The following is a 20596-nucleotide window of genomic DNA, read 5'->3' on the forward strand; positions in this document are numbered from 1 at the left end:
ATGAAGTGTTATGTCCAGATGAGCATCAAGGTGTTGGCCAGCGCAGCAATGCTCAGATTCAGGCATTCCGGGAGGTCCTAGATGTATGCATGCTGATTGACTTGGGATACAAAGGCAATTTTTGGACTTTTGAGAAGAAAGTAACGGGAGGAACCTATACTAGATGCAGACTTGACAGAGCTCTAGTGAGTGCTTCATGGTTGGCTAGATTTCCTTTGGCCTCGGTAACACACTTGTTGGGCGTTACCTCCGATCACGCTCCACTTCTGATAGAACGGGAGGCCGGGAATGCCGCTCAGTTTCCGAAACCGTTCAGGTATGAGACGATGTGGGAGACACATGAAAACTTTCGTGACATGATACATGAAGGATGGGGCGCGATCCCTCCACGTACAACAGTGCAAGAACTGAGGAATAAGCTTAAAGATTTAGCGAAGGATTTGGGGAGATGGAGTCGTGACACTTCTGGGAGTGTGAGGAAAGAGATAAAGAAGTTAAAACAAATGCTTGATGAACTCAAGAGTGATCCTTTGAGGTCGGGGCCTTCCCATGTAGAGCTAAAAGTTAATGAACGGTTGATAGAGATGTAGGAGATCATGTGGCGCCAAAGAGCTAGGGTGGAGTGGCTGTCCGCTGGAGACAAAAACACAAAAAATTTCCACCTCCGAGCTAGTCTTCGACGGAAGAAGAACATGATCAAGGCGTTGCAGAACTCTTTAGGCGTGGAGATTTCTGATCCAGAGGAGCTTAAAGTGTTAACAAATGATTTTTACCAGTCACTATACCTATATGAAGGAGTGCAGAACATGGAGGCGGTGTTAGATCACGTGCCCCGAAAAGTTACAGATGAGATGAACGCAAACTTGTGCGTGCCATATACTAATGAGGAGGTCAAAATTGCTTTATTTCAGATGTTTCCTACTAAGGCTCCGGGACCTGATGGTTTTCCGGCCCACTTTTATCAGCGTCACTAGGACGTGTGTGGCGATGATGTAACCAGCATAGTACTCAGAACTGTTAGAGGCGAGGAGAGCCCAGCGTCGATAAATGATATAGTGTTGGTCTTGATTCCCAAAGTAACTAATCCCACGGTACTTGCTCAGTTTTGGCCCATAAGTCTATGCAACGTTCTGTATAAGATAGCTTCTAAGGTGATATCGAACAGATTGAAAATAATCCAGGCTGACATAATTTCTGAAGAACAATCTGCCTTTGTCCATGGGAGGATGATCACAGACAACATCATATGTGCGTATGAATGTTTCCACTTTATGAAGAGGTCGAGAGCAAAATCCAACAGTTTATGTGCTTTAAAGTTGGACATGATGAAGGCTTATGACAGACTGGAGTGGGCTTACTTGAGAGGTATAATGACAAAACTAGGCTTCGATCATCACTGGATAGATATTGTTATGGGCATGGTATCCTCAGTTTCTTTCTCAGTTTGCTTTAATAGTGAAAAACTTGAATATTTTAATCCTACACGTGGTATCCGGCAGGGTGACCCGATCTCCCCCGCACTAGTAGGAAAAGGGGCTTTTACCCCGGTTCATAAGGGCCTTTAGTCTCGGTTCTGGAACCGGGACTAAAGGGTCATTACTAATGCCCCAGCCCTTTAGTCCCGGTTCTTACACGAACCGGGACTAAAGGCCGTCCACGTGGCCGGTGCGGGGAGCCCAGGCAGGAGGGCCTTTAGTCCCGGTTGGTGCCACCAACCGGGACCAATAGGCATCCACGCGTCAGCACCTGGCAGGAGCTGAGGTTTTTGTTTTTTTAAAGGGGGGGGGGTTTGGGGGTTTTGGGGGGTTAATTTAGGTTGTTATTAGGTAGCTATTAGAGAGAAGTGTCCTCTCTTATATCTCCGTGCTTGGTTTACCAACGCTACGTACTGCTATGCCTAAACATGGCTTAGATTGAAGTGAAGGCAACATGTGGTGCATGTCGAAAGTAATACTAATCCGGACTTGATCAAGTTTGGATTGTACTACTTTCGACACGCACCACATGCATGTTGCCTTCACTTCAATCCAATCCATGTTCATTTCACCCACTGATATATAATAACTCTTCATGCGCGCATCATGCATCATCATATATAATAACAAGTCCTACTAATCATCATCATACAACTTCTATTCGTTATTAATAACAAGTCATACGATCATCATCCTCACAGTCATCGAACCAACCCTACTTAATTGTTCTTAGCACATGATCATCAGTATTAGGTAGGACCGAAATACCCTCTTTAAGGTAAAATAGCATAAAACAATATAGACCCTGACTCTCCATTATGGAGAATGGAGATCATCCTGTCTCCAATTCTTGCGCCTCGCTTCCTTTTGCTTCCAAGAACCTCCTTGCGACTGTCCATACATTTTTTCCATTCTTTGATTTGCATGTCTCCACTTCTTTTAGAAATCCGGTATGGACAGTTGAGATTCGTAGGATGACCTGGTTGTATATTCAAAACATCAAGCCTACCATTCTGATACATCAAATGAGGCACACAATCCTCTGGGATTATCTGTTGAAAAACATAGTAATAACTTCATAGTTAGCAATGATAATGTACTAGTTTTAGAACTATGCAAAATATGCACGGATGTCGTAATAGTAAGAAATCTTACCAGGGTATCTCCATAGTAGTTACCGTAGTTCAACACGTGCACTAGTGGCACGTATTGAGGACCATAATGTTGAGGAGTTTGATTGTAGATATTGTAATTCTCAATATTAGTACAAAATCCGACCAGATGAGTTTTCTCCTTATAAGTTAACTCAGAGCCATCGGTGTAGTAGGTTCTGTCTACCATGTTCCGCACATTGTTTGAACAATCAAAATAAGCTGTCAATGAAAATAAGCTGTCAACTATTTTGAAATGAACAATATAAATTAGCTAATAACTATGTTTGAGAAACTCACATAGCGGTAGAATTGGAGGCGTATCAACAAGGACCCAAATGTCCATATTGTCTTGCTCGATGTCAGGATCACCAAGATCCATGGTGACAAGCATACCCTCATCAAAACCATACATCTTGCAAAATGCTTCCCAATTTTTGCAACCAAAATGGGTTACGCTCTCAGAATTATACAGCTTTACTTCAAAATCTATATCATGATGGGTCCTTAGGTGAATTTTCTTTGTTTCCATACTTTCATGGTCTTCAAAACCCATCCTCTCCAAGACGTAGCGTCTTGCATGGCATGGGATAAGCTAGCCGAATTGTAAAAGATGAAAAGTACACGTTGAAATAGTTGAAGTCGTGCTTAATTACGAAAAAAATAACACTTGTCGTCGTTGCGTACCGTTTCAACATCGAACGTCTCCTCCAGCTTAATACTGAAGCGCCGATCTTCGTCCAGGTGAGGCCTGTCGCACTGACCTCGGTCGTCGTGGCACCAGTCGCACTCCCCCGGGAGACTTTTGTCGTCCGAGTACGACATTTCCTATGTTCATAATTCAAATATTAAACATCTACAATTAAATATATGTACTAAAAAACCTAAGTTAGATCATTATTATTCATCACGGGTTGACTATCGGTTTGTCGAGTCTTTTCTTGAAAACTCTCAGCTCACGTGGTGTATACATTCGACCGTTGGTGATGGTCGCTCCTCCCTTTGTCCCCGTGTGCATTACACCAAAATGTCTAGCTAGCACACGGGAACAAAGAAGAAGCGACCCCCACGACAACAGTCGGGATTTTTCGTCCTCTCATATATGATGGAGACTCGACAGACTTACAGTCAACCCGAAATATCGTTTAATTATCTTTCTAAAAGAGGATTTGGCTGGTCTCACCTCGATGTCGGAGGGGGCGGTGACGGGGACGACGGCGGGGATGATGGAGGGGCCGGGGGCTCCTAGATTTCTGCGAAAACAAAAACCCTATAAGCTATCAACTAATCATAGTGCTCTCCAATTTTAGCATTCAAAGTAGGATCGGAGTAGTTTTCCACTTTGAGCATTCAATAAGCAAAATCAAATCACAAAATAAAGTAGTATTCAAATTAGGATGCATTCAATTATAAGCAAAACTACATCATCTCCATGCGTCCGTACATCGTCGAATATTATCACTAATACACCTCGAATACTATCATACATATAGCATCGCTAGTACAGCTAGAATAGTAGCGCCCGACGGGTATCGGCGCGGGCGGTGGACACCCAAAGGGACGGAACCATCACAGGATCATAGCTCCAGTGAGATCCCTGAAGAACCTGCCAGGTATTGTCGAACCTGCCCTCCAACGCAACCATGTAGCGACGGACGTGCTGGTCCTCCTCGCTGACACGGTGACGTACCACCTCCGCGGTGTCCGGAAGCCTCGGCACCGTCACTGGCCCACGCGAGCGCCACCAAACAAGGATCGGGTCAACGACGGGCTGGTTCCTCACCAACCTACGCCCACCGGAAGGTAGCACCTCCCAAAACCAGCCCGGCGGAGCCCAGTCCCGGACATGGCCCCTCTGATCAAGCCGGCCTCCTCCGCCGAGTCGACGACGAGGATGCGGGATAGGCATCGTCGACATCGATGCGGAAATAATTGCTTTAACTAAAAAAACAAACTAGTTCTATTAATTTCCTTGCTAAAAATAAACTACTTCTATAGTAAAATAAACTAGTTTTGTTAAATCAACTAGTTCAACTACTAATTAAGCACTTACTATAAATAAAATAAAGTAGTTTTATTAATTAATCAACTAGTTCAACTACTAAGCACTTACTATAAATAAATAAAATAAAGTAGTTCTTACTAAAAATAAACTACTTCTATATATAGTAAAATTTAATAAAATAGTTCTATTAATTAATCAACTAGTTCAACTACTAAGCACTTACTATAAATATATAAAATAAAGTAGTTCTTACTAAAAATAAACTATTTCTATATATAGTAAAATTTAATAAAATAGTTTTATTAAATCAACTAGCTAGTTCAACTACTAAGCACTTATAACCTAAAATCATATAGCTACATTATATTCATACATACATAGTTCTATAAAATTGTATGAACATTATATTCATACATACATAACCACATCCATTCATCATATAGCTACCACATACATATATATATATATACATTATATATATGAAAAAAATGCAATGAACAAAAAAATAATACAAATTATATAAAAATAAATAAACAGAGCCGTGGCGTGGCGGCGGCTCACATCGGGCGACGGAGGGCGACGGCGTGGGTGGCGGAGGGCGACGGCGACCGCAGCGAGCCGGAGGCGGAGGGCGACGGTGACGTACGGGGCGACGGCTCGGGGGCGCGCGGCGGAGGCCGACGGCGACGATGGCTGGGGGCGGAGGACGACGGCGACGGGCGATGGCGTGGGCTCCGGGGCACGGGCGACGGCGGGGCAGCCTGGCGACGTAGATCGAGCTCACGGCGTCGTCGGGCGGGGGGAAACTGGCGATGGAAATCTGAAAATTTCCTAAGTGCTGCTTATATAGCAAAGGCTTTGGTCCCGGTTCAACGCACAAACCGGAACCAATACCCACCCTTTAGTCCCGGTTGGTGGCACCAACCGGGACCAAAGGCCTCTTTTCACCAGCGCAAAGGGCGGGAAGCAGAGGGCTTTGGTCCCGGTTGGTGGCACCAACCGGGACCAAAGGGGAGCATTGGTTCCGGTTGGGGCCACCAACCGGGACTAATGTGCTGGCGCGGTGCGGTGGAAAGTTTAGTCCCACCTCGCTAGCTGAGAGAGCTCAGCACCTGTTTATAAGCTGCGTTGCAGCTCAGGTGCTGAGCTCCTCTCTAATATGCAGGCATTACATACCTAACTTTGTCACTGCCATGTTGGGCCTATTGGGCCTGCGGGCCTGCATCCTGGCCCATGTGCAGATGGGTTTCTAGTCGTATGCAGGCCGTGTGGCCCATTAGGCGGCATTTTTTTTATTTTTTTTCCAATATTTTTTTGTTTTTTGAATTATTTATTTTCTTTTGATTTTTGCTTTATTTTTTTATTCTTTTTGCTTTTAGCTCAGAATAATTATAAACTTTCTGTTACTCCATTAGTTTCCAAATTTGAGCTCCTGACTTTTTGTGTGTTCAAAGTCGTCTGTTACAAAGGGATTTCATTTTTTTAAACTTATTTGAACTCCTGACTTTTTGTGTGTTCAAAATGCACCATTCAAAGCCACATCTTATTTTGAGCTATAAGACCCTAAAATTAAAAAGCATTTCAAATGAACTCTGAAAAGGTTGAAAGTTGGCATCATATCATCATTTCATCCACATAGCATGTGCAAGAAAGTTGAGAGGGTTACGACAAAAACTGGATGCACTTCGTGTACGGAACGGACAATCTCTTTCAAAGTATCAGGATTTTATACGAAAACTCGTCTGTTACAAAGGGATTTCATTTTTTAAAACTTATTTAAACTCCTGACTTTTTGTGTGTTCAAAATGCACCATTGAAAGCTACATCATCATTTTTCAATCCTTTCTGACTTCATTTGTTATTTTTCATGCATTTACTAATTATTTTGAGCTATAAGACCCTAAAATTGAAAAGCATTTCAAATGAACTCTGAAAAGGTTGAAAGTTGGCATGATATCATCATTTCATCCACATAGCATGTGCAAGAAAGTTGAGAGGGTTACGGCAAAAACTGGATGCACTTCGTGTACAAAACGGACAATCTCTTTCAAAGTATCAGGATTTCATACGAAAACTTGTCTGTTACAAAGGGATTTTATTTTTTAAAACTTATTTGAACTCCTGACTTTTTGTGTGTTCAAAATGCACCATTCAAAGCCACATCATCATTTTTCAATCCTTTCTGACTTCATTTGTTATTTTTCATGCATTTACTAATTATTTTGAGCTATAAGACCCTAAAATTGAAAAGCATTTCAAATGAACTCTGAAAAGGTTGAAAGTTGGCATGATATCATCATTTCATCCACATAGCATGTGCAAGAAAGTTGAGAGGGTTACGACAAAAACTGGATGCACTTCGTGTACAAAACGGACAATCTCTTCCAAACGCATTTTATTTATATTTATTTTACTGCTGCTATTTTTATTTATTTTACTGCTGCTATTTTTACTTAATTTATTGAGGTTTATTTATTGTAGTTACTATAGTTTATTTTATTTTATTTTATTAAGTTTTATTTAGTTTTATTTATTTTATTAAGGTTTATTTATTTTATAAATATAAAAAAATGAACATAGATGCGCTTATAGAGAAAATTCAACCTAAATTCATAATAAATTTCAATGAAATTTACTATGAATTTAGGTCAAATTTCCTGTATAAGGGCATCTATTTTCACTTTAAGAGAAACTCAACAAGGCATAGAGGGACGGGCTTATAAACTGGTGTGAGCGCCCTTCGGTTGGCGAGGTGGGACTAAACACTGGCCGCAACTAGGACCAGCCCTTTAGTTCCGGTTTGTGGTATGAACCGGGACTAAAGGGTGGTGGGCCAGGAGCGTGGCCCATTGGTCCCGGTTTGTACCACCAACCGGGACCAAAGGGTCCATACGAACCGGGACCAATGCCCACGAGGCCCCGGCCGGCCCCCTGGGCTCACGAACCGGGACCAATGCTCACATTAGTCCCGGTTCGTCACTGAACCGGGGCTAATATGAAAACTGCCCTGTGACCTAAGCCCTGTTTTCTACTAGCGGGCCCTACTTATTCTTGATTGCAGTAGAGGGCCTTTCGTGCCTCCTTAAATCAAGTTCTCAGTTGTCTTTGACAGGTATTCAGGTGGCTCCTACGGCTCCTACCGTTAACCACCTCCTGTTTACAGATGATAGCCTGTTGCTCTTCAAGGCCAGTGGGGAAGGATCAGTTGTTGTGTCAAACCTTCTTGATACTTATTGCAGTGCTTCTGGACAGAGGATCAACAATGAGAAATCATCAATTTTCTTCAGTAAAGGCTGCCCTGCAGAGTTGAGAGAAAACTGTCAAAAACAACCTGCATGTACACAATGAATCGTTGAGTGAGCGCTATCTGGGTATGCCGACCGATGTTGGCCACTCGAAGAATGGTACTTTTAAATATCTTCGGGACCGAGTTTGGGAAAAGATTAAAGGATGGATGGAGAAGCTACTCTCTTCGGCTGGGAAGGAAGTACTGATCAAATCTGTAGCACAAGCAATTCCAGTATATTCAATGTCTTGTTTCAGATTACCACGAGGACTGTGTGAAAGTATTACCTCTATTATCCGACAGTTTTTTTGGAGATCTAGGCATGGACGGAGGAACCCGAGTTGGGTGGCATGGGACATCTTAACCATGCCAAAGCACTTGGGAGGACTAGGCTTCAGATACTTGAAGATTTTTAACCTTGCCCTACTAGCCAGGCAGGCACGGCGGACCTTAACAGATAATGCATCTCTCAGTGCAAGGATCCTCAAGGCGGCTTACTTTCCGGATTGCTCTTTGCTATATGCCGAACTGGGAGCTCATCTGTCCCAGATATGGCGGGCAATCTTGGACGGTCGTGATATATTGGCTCAGGGGCTTATACGCAGAATAGGCGGTGGAGAAACTACGGATATATGGCATCACAACTGGATCCCAAGGAATAGTTTCAAGCGGCCAATCACATCACTAATTCCAAATCCTCCTGATAGAGTGGCAGAATTAATTGATGCTACATCAGCAAGCTAGAATGAAGGCTTAGTCCGGACAGTTTTTACTCATTTTGATGCAGAGGCTATTCTCCAAATTCCTTTATGCACGCGTCGAGTGGCTGACTTTTGGGCATGGCATGAGGAGACCCGAGGAAGGTTTAGTGTGAGGTCGGCTTACCGCATGATAATCAGAACGAAGCACAGCCGAGAGGCATGGCTGAATGAGGAGGGCGGGACCTCATATGATCACAGCGACGCCAGCAAATGGACTATGATCTGGCATCTACAAGTTCCCTCAAAGTTCAAGATGTTTGTGTGGCGCTTAGCACAACAGTCGATACCGACGGGAACAGTTTTGGAGCACCGCCATATGGCGACAGAGAATACTTGCTTGTTATGTGGAGCAGTTGACACCTGGAAGCATGCGTTAATTACATGCCCGATGGCGGCAAGTGTTTGGGCACTGGCTCCTGATGAGTTGGTGGAACACATGCTAGATCGGGAAGAAGAGAGCCCAAAGGAGTGGCTGTTTGCTTTGCATGCAATATTGAAGAAGGAGCTATTTGATCGCATGGTGGTTACCCTATGGGGGCTATGGGGGGTTAGGAGGAAGGCCATACATGAGAATATATTTCAACCTCCTTACTCTGTTAACAATTTCATATCCAGTTTTTTGGGTGAACTGCATGTTATGAATGCCAAAGCTCCAGTGCAGGCGGCTCCAGCAGTGCAAAGATCATCGCGTTGGGTAGCCCCTTTGCCAGGCAACGCCAAGATGAACGCCGATGCTGTTGTATCCAGGCAAGGGTATGGTTCAGTTGGGGTGATTTGCAGGGATCAAGATGGAGCTTTCTTGGGGGCTTCGGCTCTTTGTTTTATGAACATCGTGGACCCTCCGACCCTCGAAACTCTAGCCATTAGAGAAGCTCTTGCGTTGGCAGAGGATCTATATTTGAGATGAATTGAAGTTGCGTCGGACTGCAAGCCCGTGGTGGAAGAGATACACAAGGAGAACCTGGCTAGTTACGGTGCTATTGTGCATGAAATAATAGAACACTCTTCGGTTTTTGATTTTTGCAAATTTAGTCATGAGTTTAAGAGCTTTAATTATGAATCTCACAACCTAGCGAAGCATACTCTTTCTCTCGGGGGTGGCCGCCATGTTTGGTTAGGACACCCCGGAAATCTACCATCCGTCCCTGTAAACATTGTGACGAATTGTGACGAATTGATAAAGCTTCGCGAAGTTGTCTAAAAAAACCCATTCCGCTCAAAAAAAAAACAGTTAACCCATTCCTAGTTTTTTTTAAGTTAACCCATTCCTTTCCTCTGCTCTGCTCCTGAGATGTTTCTCAAGAAAGGAAAAAAAATGCTCCTCACATCAGTCGAGCACTCGAGCTCGAGCAGCACAGCGCCGGAGTTCTTGCCATGTCCACGCGCTCGTGAGCAGCAGCGAGCCATAAGTTCGGTCGCCATTCCTCGTCGTCCGTGCGTGCGGTGGCCTGAAGAGGAGCAACCTCACATGCGGGGGCACGAGGTGCCAGCCGGCCTGCACGGCGACGGCAGGGGGTTGCGCGCGTGGTCGCGTGGAGGGAGGTGGCCTCGTCAATGTCCGGCCGGGCAACGACGTCTTCCGGTTGAACCGCGTGCCGCGGCGTGGCGGCGCCCTCTCCTCCGTCAGCTGCAAGCAAGCCACCGGCTTCAGGTCAGCAGCTCTTGCCTTGCCTGCTTGCACGCCAGGTGCTTGTGCTTATTCCCACCCGTTCCGCTGCGTTCTACTAGTAGCTCGAGTAGCTATAGCCTATAGCTAGTAAGTTACCGGTCACGATGCCGTGTTTGATGGCATCACGATGTGGAAACCAAATTATCAGGCATCAACTTAAGAAAGCGAGAAGATGGAAAATAGATGGCCTTTAGAACTCGTGCACTTAGATTCACTGGTTCTTGTAGGATTCGCCACGCAGGGTTCCAAGAGACGAGCTAGGAACGCCTGTGAAGTTGCGGTGCGGCCGTGCTGGACTCACCCGCCACCCTGTGTGCCTGACGTTGTGACACCCGCCAACCACCACTCCACAGGAAAGGTTGGCAGCCCCATGGCCTCCTGGAGGCCTGAGCTTGTCGTCGATGCCACCGTCAGCCTACTCCAGCATACACAGGCATCCACCGCCGGCCCCACCCCACCTGTAACAAGTGTACTAAAACGGCAGAGCACAGGAGACCCACGCGGTTATCCGGGCATGAGTGAGCGAGTCAATTCCTGTGGAGTGGTGGTAGTTGTTGGTTGCCCTGGAGGTAGCCGTCTCGTCGGTGTGCTCAAGTGGTCGCCCTTTGCAATTCTCATAGTGGTGAACTGGTGATCTGGTACTGTACATAGCGGGCGGTTTTTGGTTCTTGCTATTGTTCCTACTGTCCCCAGTAGTTAGCTGTTAGCTTTCTTTATGAAGCACGGCAGAAGTGCCTTTTCTCTAAAAAAATGGACGCATACATAGAGGATAGAGCCCGGTGAAGTTAAAGAAACATAGATGCGTATGGGAGCTAATCGCCTGGATTATATATATACTCCTACAGTCCTACTTGTGATCTGAAGCTAAAGCAAGATTCCTACACGTGCTAGGGATTAACTAAATAAAAGCTTTTGATATAGTAAGTACGGCGAATTAATAACTGTTGGGATTGATCGGCCAATCGGCAGATAGATCGATGCATCCTATCTACCTTGTTTAACCGGTGTGGTATGACACACACTGACAGTGACAAAGCTACTCATGGCATTCACCAGCAAGCATGCTCTCTCCAAAGCAACGCGTGCGGGTTAGTATGTTTGGATCACCACATTAATCAGCACCATAACCAGATTCTCTCCAAGGCAACAAGATTCTAGGCTAGATGAGCCGAACGACCTGCCTTCAATCAATGGGGAAGTGCGAGGAGGCCCCGCTGCTGGAGCACAGGCCGGCGGAGCCTAATGCGAGCGCCGACGGAGAGGCCAGGCTGGGGCGCCGGCTGTTGGAGGAGAACCGGATGCTGTGGGCAGTGGCAGGGCCGGCCATCTGCACGCGCTTCTCTACCTTTGGGGTCACCGTCATCAGCCAGGCCTTCATGGGCCACATCGGCCCCACCCAGCTTGCCGCCTACACCCTCGTCTCCACCGTCCTCATGCGCTTCAGCAACGGCATACTGGTAACAACTGCTATTTTCATCTCTCCTTCCTTCCATCAATCTGTCTGCCAAAGAATCAAACTGCTTGATTGTATATCTATGCAAAAGTAATGTCTAATGTGCTTAGACTGAATGCAATGCAGCTGGGCATGGCGAGTGCGCTGGAGACGTTGTGCGGGCAGTCGTACGGGACGAAGTAGTACCACTACCACATGATGGGCATCTCCCTGCAGCGCTCCTGGATCATCCTGAGCGGTTGCGCCGTGCTCATGCTCCCCATCCTCATCTTCACTGAGCCTCTCCTCGTCTCCATTGGCCAGGACCCCATGATCAGTGCTGTCGCGGGGACCATATCGCTCTGGTACATCCCTGTCATGTTCGCCAACGTCTTCAGTTTCACGCTCCAGATGTACCTGCAGGCGCAGAGCAAGAACATGGTCATCGCCTACCTTGCATTTGTCACCCTCGGTCTCCATGTGTTCCTGTCGTGGCTCTTCACCGTCAGGCTGCACCTTGGGCTCGCTGGGGTCATGACCTCCATGGTCATCGCCATGTGGATTCCTGTGTTTGGGCAGCTCATCTTCGTCTTCTTTGGTGGCTGCCCTCTCACATGGACCGGGTTCTCCTTCACAGCACTCACCGACCTCGTCCCTATCCTCAAGTTATCTCTATCCTCTGGTGTCATGCTCTGGTATGAACAAACTTGATGTTCCACTATATTATGCAGTTTCAGTTGTGGACCAGGTGCGCGCCTACATTTTATACTTTGCTGTCCTTATTAAAATTCTGTTTGTCTTTTCTTGTTTGCATTTTTCAGTTTGGAATTGTGGTACAGCACCAGATTGGTGCTCCTTACCGGGTACATGAAGAATGCGGAGGTTGCACTTGACGCTCTTTCAATATGGTAATACATACTAATTTATTTCACTATTTCATTGTTCTTGAAGCTTATTGCATAAGCTTTGGTTTTTCCATGCACACTGGTTATTGCTATTAGTTCATAATAGGTCAGTAGCTAATCACTAGTCCACATATGTCATTTTACTGTTTCATAGTATTTCCTTGTCGCCGCATATGACCTAATTAAGTAATCTGATTTCTACCTGTGAAATCTGCAGCCTTAACATCAACGTTGGGAGATGATGATTTCTATTGGCTTTTTGTCTGCATCAGGGTAACTTGTTCATCTTAGAACTCCCTATTAATCGTATCATGCGGTTGAATAAGTTTTCAGGTTTTTTACGATAGTGATTTGTGTGTTATAGAGTGCGTGTGGCAAATGAGCTTGGAGCTGGAAGTGCAAGAAGGGCCAAGTTCGCTATCATAAATGTCGTCACCACATCCTTCTCAATAGGCCTTGTGTTGTTCGTGTTTTTCCTTCTCTTCCGCGGAAAGCTTTCCTACATATTTACTACGAGTGAAGAGGTGGCTGCCACAGTTGCTGACCTGTCGCCTCTTCTAGCCTTCTCCATCTTGTTGAACAGTGTTCAACCAGTGCTATCAGGTTTGCTTTAGCATTTGACTAAATTCCAAATGCATATACATTACAATCATTGTGTCTTGTTAATATGTTTTCTTGTTTAAAAGAGTCAAAACATTTGCCTTTTATACCAGTATAATATTCGTTTGGTTTACTAAAACTATAGCCTCGATTGATCACCCTGTAGGTGTTGCTGTTGGTGCGGGTTGGCAAAGTGTAGTTGCCTATGTCAACATCACAACATATTACTTCAGTTGCCACACGCACCTGACAATAATTATCTTACCATCACATGATATCAAAGAACATAACCTAGGATTGCTCCAAGATGTAGTTATGTTACTACATGTACTAGTTAGGAAAATTTAAAAACTTAAATTTGGACATGTTTTGCAAAAAGTGTAGGGAAAAATGTAAAACGGCTATAACTTTTGCATACGATGTCAGAAAAAACGTATAATATATCAAAATGTTCAGCACGAAAATCCGCATCCGAGTTTGACGGCCTACGGCCTGTTTGCAATTTTTTTGAATCCTCAAATTCTAAAAGGAAAAAAAGTTATGCTCAAATTTCAGTTTTTTTTTGAATTTTTGTTAAATCTGGTCAAACTATGGTCAAACTACTTATTCAAAAAGTATTAGTGTTACTAAATAATTATTCAAGAATATTAGTGTTACTAAATAATTATTTTAGTTTTTTTGAATTTTGGTCAAATCTGGTCAAATTGTGGTCAAACAATGGTCAAACTAATTATTCAAGAAATATTAGTATTACTAAATAATTATTTTTAGTTTTTTTGAATTTTGGTCAAATCTGGTCAAACTGTGGTCAAACTACTTATTCAAGAAATATTAGTGTTACTAAATAATTATTGTTTTTTAGAACAATAGTTTCAAACTCAAACAGTGAAATGTGTGAATTCATGCTCAAGCTAAATTCCTGAGGGTTAATAGGATTGACATCTTACTATTGTCAGGAAAACAACAAATGCAGACTTGGAAACGAGGGAGAATAGAACCTGGAAGTTAAGCGTGCTCAGGCTGGAGTAGTGAGAGGATGGGTGACCGTCCGGGAAGTTAGATGATTTGGAATGATGAGGGGTGATTAAAGGTTAGAGGTTAAATTGAGCAGTGATGAAGGGTGATTAGAGATTAAAATAATTCAGAAATTTGAAAATAAAAAAAAATTTCAAAAAAAATATTATAAATTTTCTATAGTCCCGGTTCGTCCTTTAGTCCCGGTTCCAGAACCGGGACTAAAGGCCCTTTTTCTACTAGTATTTCCAAGCCACAACATTTCATGAGCTTAGACAATATGAAAAATATGAAAACATATACAAAATACAAGACAGGAAACAAAAACACAATATGAACTGCCAAAAAAACAAAACAAAAACATAAGAAATACAAGCGTGAAAACCGCTACACCTACAGACAGCTGTGTGGTAGACACCAGAACTTAGACGGATCATCCAGGACTGTGTGTAAAATTTCAGGATGAAATACCTTAAAATGTGAAACGGCAGACGATTCATCCGGCCCTATGTCTTATATTTATGAGACAAAATCTTAGAAGTTCCACATGGACGTAAGAGAAGAACATCCTGCAAGCTCCAGTGAGAATACAAAATACAAACTCCTTGAAAGTATATTTTGCTTAGATCAGACATTTGGTCCATACTGTCGCATTCTGGACTGTAATTATTCTTACTGAAAATAGCTAAAATAAATTATCATCAAAATAGCTAGAGATCTCGGAGTGGGGCATTTTGGAGCTCGGCCTCCATAAAGCCGGAGTTTCTGAAAATTTCACATTCAAACTGTTCACTTTTTAAAAAACTGAATTTTCTATAAAAGTACACGAGGATGAAATACCTAAAAATGCGATCTGTGCAAAAAAGACAAATTCATGAACTTTGTACATCTACTAAAAAGCCTCATATTTGTTCTTTTTGTGTAGCACTTATTTTAAGGTATTTCGTCCTAAAAATTTACACACTTATGCTTTATGTCTCTAAGTATATGTGTATTTTTTTTCAAAAAATTGTAACGTGAAAATTTGAATTTCGATCAATTCAATTTTGGCCTCCATGGAGGCCGAGCTCCATTGAGCATTTTTGGAGATCTCACAATTAACAACCTATTATATACTGAAAGCACAATACTTGCTTTTTTCGCCGAGGCACACGTGAATCCACATCATTTATTTCAATGGTTGCCCGTTTGGATCAACAATTTAATGAACATGTTCTATTCGGATTTGGAAACAATTCAATCCCACAATCCTCTTGACCAGAGATAAGCATAAAGTACGTGTCTATTTGTATTCAATTTGCTCGTCCGAAAATTAAGGCTTGTCCTGGCTTTTCACATGGAGCATGTACTTGTCATCTACTAAGACTAGCCACCAGAATAAGAAATTCGGTTTTGCCAATTCTAACTCCGAGGAGAATTAAATAAATCTCACTCTATAACACCGTATGATTTTACACGAAGATTGATGCAATTTTTCTTTTTTTTTCTTTTTCCGTTTCATTGTTTTACAATTTTTTGTTGTTCTGGCTAGCGAGTGTGCAACTATAGTTGTGTGGTCAACTGGCGGAACTTGAAACATCATTTCTATGTGGCCTTTGAATTACATGATGAGCTCATTGACAAGAACGAGCAAGCAAATTCCTTTAACAAGAGGTGAAGTGCTACAAACCATCTGAATTTTAAAAAACAACTGATGATAGAAGATATGCATAAGCAAAATTTGGAAATCAAATATAAAAAACATAAGTCACCATGGCACATCCTGTTACTTGTCATTCCCAACAGATAGGCTCTTTGGCAACTTCTGAATAAGAAAAACATATCAATTAATAAGTTGCCTTGCACATACTCTTGCAAATATATTTCTATTAAGTATAGATTTCTACACTATCAAAAGACACAGTACTACACGTTTGTACTAAGTATGAATTCTACTAATAAGTATATATGGATTATCTACACTATTAATAGTTCCTTGGATTCTACACTAATAAGCATGTGATCGGACTCTACACTAAAGCATATCATCGACTAGATTCCACACATCATATCATTGGACTCTACACTAAGCATATCATCGGATAATTTGCATTTGTAAGTATAACTATAAAGCATATATATATATATCATCAAATTACTATAGTTAGTATAACATACCATATCATGCCGATCGACCATGTTACTTGTCAGGCGGGTCACGAATGGCACCCGACAAAGTCATCACGTGGCGGAATTATGTCCCATAGGTTGCACACCTCCTCCTCGCCCAGCCTCATTCTTTGAGCTATGATGGCTTCATGAAGTGGATCCTCATGATCTTCATCGAGTGGGTCCTCATCATCTTCATCATCTTCCACCAGGTTGATATAAATGACAGCCAGCTTGGGTCTTTCTGCTCTAAAGGAGAAGCTGATCAACTCACCACCAGTAACACGCATGCGGGCGAGGAAACGGGCCCATCCATCTCCTCCAATCTGCGACATATTGCGTCCTTTCTCGACCTCCATAGTGTAGGCCCCCCCAGGAGCCTCAAAGGTCACGGTGTCTCCTGTCAGCTTGTTGAATTTCAACCTCACATTGCATGGGACGATCTGTGTACAAAAAGCAAAATGACACAATGCATTAATGCCAGCACTAAAAACAAAATAGTTGTTACATTTCATATAATTTCTTACTACCGCATGACGAAAACTCGGCTGGAAGTAGATGCTGAACAGCTTGCCAGTTGCAAGGCTGCTGGCGCACCTTGACTTGCACAGTCGACATGGTGGTAGTGGTGGTCGCGCCATTTTTCTAAAGCAATATGAGCAAAGATGAACAATCCACTTCACAGGAAAGAAAAACAATAACATAAAGTTCTCAATGCATCGATCTTAATCGAAAAACCGAATATTCAGGCTTAGTAACTAAAATTAACATATAAGATGATATGAGGTTAGCAATAGACATTACATATAACAGGAACTGCCATGCTACTGTTTTCAATCTTTGTTGTTTATCTTGTGCCAAACTGAATATATTTAACAAGCTAGCATCAATACTAATTAAACAAGATCAATGGATCTAACAACCACATGTAGCAACTTAGCATGGGATGATCATCAAGCTCAACATGCAAACCAAGATAGCAAACTAGCATCGACTATTCTAAACCCTAGAAACTATCCTAAATCAAAATGTTATATATGTCCAAAGGCTTATATCAACTATGTCTATTTTTTTACTTATAAGTTAATCATACTAAATCAAAACTGTTATATATCAACTACAAACTATTAAGTAAATCAAAATGTTGCATATCAACAAGAAAATATCAACTAGCCTACTAAATCAAAATGTAGGAGGGGCGGGGGGGGGGGGGGGGTGGAGGAGGGAGAAGGAGGGGCGACTGGAGGAGGGAGGAGGAAGGAGGATGGAGGAGGAAGGTGGAGCGAGGAGGGGGCGGTCGGCGTCGAACGGAGGAGTGGAGGGAGGACGGAGGAGGAGGGGGCGGGGAGGAGGGCGGCCGGCGAAGGATTACCGAGTCCAGGGAGGAGGAGGAGGTGACAGCGGCGCAGAGGGAGGAGGGGTAGGCGAGGGCGGCCGGCGGGGGAGGACTGGCGTACGGGGGTTGAGGGGGGAGATCGAGTGAGTGTGAGTGGAGAGAGGAGAGTGAGGGGTGGCCGGTTGGGGAAGAAAGAATGGCCTAGCAGTAGCGCGCTATAGGGAAATGCGCTACTGCTAAACGCCCTAGCAGTAGCGCCTTCTGATAAAATGCGCTACTGCTATGCGTAAGCATGTAAAAATATACATAAAAAATACATTGATCATCAATGATCTTTTTGTGTACAATCTGAATTGTCAATATGAGTCCTCACCGGTTTAGAAACCAGAGAAGACTCATATTGCAGCCATAAATTCTACACATAGAGTTCAATGAAGACCAAGTGGTTGTGATAGTTTGAGAAGTAATATATTTAAGGTGGTAAACACCCTGTTCGCTTAGCAGTATGGGACTAATCTTAGTTGCAAGAGGGGACGATACTTAGCAGCAGCGTGTTTTGGCGAAACGCGCTACTCCTAAGTACTTTAGCAGTAGCGCGTCTATGGAAAGAGCGCTACTACTATACCTAGTCTGGAGACAACGCCCTGGCAATTTTAGTAGTAGCACTCTTCTCTACTAGCGCGCTACTGCTAAAGGGATATTAGTAACGCGGTTTTATAAAGCTTACTAGCGCGCTACTGCTAAAGGGATATTAGTAGCGCGGTTTTAGCAGTAGCGTCTGTTTTTAAACCGTGTTTCTGCTAAGTTTCTGTGTATAAGCTTTTTCCTAGCAGTGGATGCGTGCTCCACTTGAGAAAGAAAATGTTGCTCAAGGAAAACACTTGATCTGCCATTGCCTCAGCATGTAAAATATGCCTTGGGTCGCTGTGAGCTGGTGGCACAAGTGTTGTTCTGTATTGATGGATTTTGGTTATGGTTAGCAAACATGTCATTTGTATATCGACTGTGTGCGCTTCTTGTCATCTTTTATCTCGGTGTGATAATCAAACGATTGGTTTGGTGTAGATTATATCGGTTTGTGCACGCTTCTTGTCACGGTTTGGTGTAGATTCTATGGGTTTGTTAAAATTTACTGGTTGATATGAAACTTGTCACGGTTTATACAGTACAGTGGACCATGATAATATTACCGTGACCGTATCTATTGTATACTAAAAGCGCAATGCATTTTTTCCGAGCCAAAACATTTCAGGAGCTTATACAATATGAAAAATATGAAAACATATACAAAATACAAGACAAGAAACAAAAACACAATATGAACTGCCAACAAAAACAAAACAAAAACATGAGACATACAAGCCTGAAAACCGCTACACCTATGGACAGCTGTGTGGTAGACACCAGAACTTAGAGGGATCATCCAGGACTATGTGTAAAATTTCAGGATCAAATACCTTAAAATGTGAAACGGCAGACAATTCATCCAGCCCTATGTCTTATATTTATGAGACAAAATCTTAGAAGTTCCACATGGACATAAGAGAAGAACATCCTGCAAGCTCCAGTGAGAATACAAAATACAAACTCCTTGAAAGTATATTTTGCTTAGATCAAACATCTGGTCCATACTGTCACATTCGGAACTGTAATTATTCTTACTGAAAATAGCTAAAACAAATCATCATCAAAATAGCTAGAGATCTCGGCGTGGGGCATTTTGGAGCTCGGCCTCCAAAAAGCCGGAGTTTCTGAAAATTTCAAATTTCAAATTTTTCAGTTTTTGAAAAACTGAATTTTTTATACAAGTAAACGAGGATGAAATACCTCAAAATGCGATTTGTGCAAAAAAGACAAATTCATGAACTTTGTACATCTACTAAAAAGCCTCATATTTGTTATTTTCGTGTAGGAATTATTTTAAGGTATTTCATCCTGAAAATTTACACACTTATGCTTTAGAGCAAGTCCAGCAGTTCCCCGATCCCCTCCCTCATCCTTCTTTTAGGGGAACAGAGCAAAAAAACGGCTTCCAGCAGTTCCCCAATCCTCTCCCCGTTTTTCTGGCCTCCCCCAAATTGTCCTCTCTCTCCCCTCTATGTAGGGGAACGGCGACCTTCCCGATCCCCTCCCCGACTCGCCGGACGAGGCAACGACTGCGCCCGGAAAACTCCCTCCCGCCACCACGCCACTGCCGTCGCTGCATCATCAGGTTCATTTCTTCCTTGATTTTCTCTCGGATCCGAGCAGAATAGAGAATCTAGGGGAGGGAGATAGTGCGCCGCCGGGCAATGCAGGAGGGCGGTGGCTGCGGTGGCTGGTGGAGGGGTGATGTCGCTTGAAGCTACGTCGGTATTTCCCCAAAGAGGAAGGGATGATGCAGCACAACGGCGGTAGGTATTTCCCTCAGATATGAAACCAAGGTTATCGAACCAGTAGGAGAACCAAGCAACACAACGTAAACATCCCCTACACACAGATAACAAATCCTCGCAACCCGACGTGTTAAAGGGGTTGTCAATCCCTTCCGGGTATGGCACCTCAAGATAGGCAAACGGACGTGAGATTAAAGTGTAGTAGATTGATGGATCAAACGCCAAATAAAATAAATAAGAATAAATTGCAGCAAGGTATTTTTTGTATTTTTGGTTTAATAGATCTGAAAATAAATGCAAGGAAAAAGTAGATCGCAAAGGCAAATATATGAGAAAGAGACCCGGGGGCCGTAGGTTTCACTAGTGGCTTCTCTCGAGAAAAATAACAAACAGTGGGTGAACAAATTACTGTTGGGCAATTGATAGAACTTCAAATACT

The 20596-nt window shown here is 43.2% G+C and overlaps 1 pseudogene; it reads left to right on the forward strand.

Moving 5' to 3' along the window:
• Nucleotides 1–9978: 9978 nt before the first annotated feature.
• Nucleotides 9979–14900, forward strand: LOC109774838 (protein DETOXIFICATION 21-like; annotated as a pseudogene).
• Nucleotides 14901–20596: the final 5696 nt, after the last annotated feature.

This window comes from Aegilops tauschii, chromosome 5 (genome assembly GCF_002575655.3).
Source record: "Aegilops tauschii subsp. strangulata cultivar AL8/78 chromosome 5, Aet v6.0, whole genome shotgun sequence".
In the NCBI taxonomy this organism is placed as follows: Eukaryota; Viridiplantae; Streptophyta; class Magnoliopsida; order Poales; family Poaceae; genus Aegilops; species Aegilops tauschii.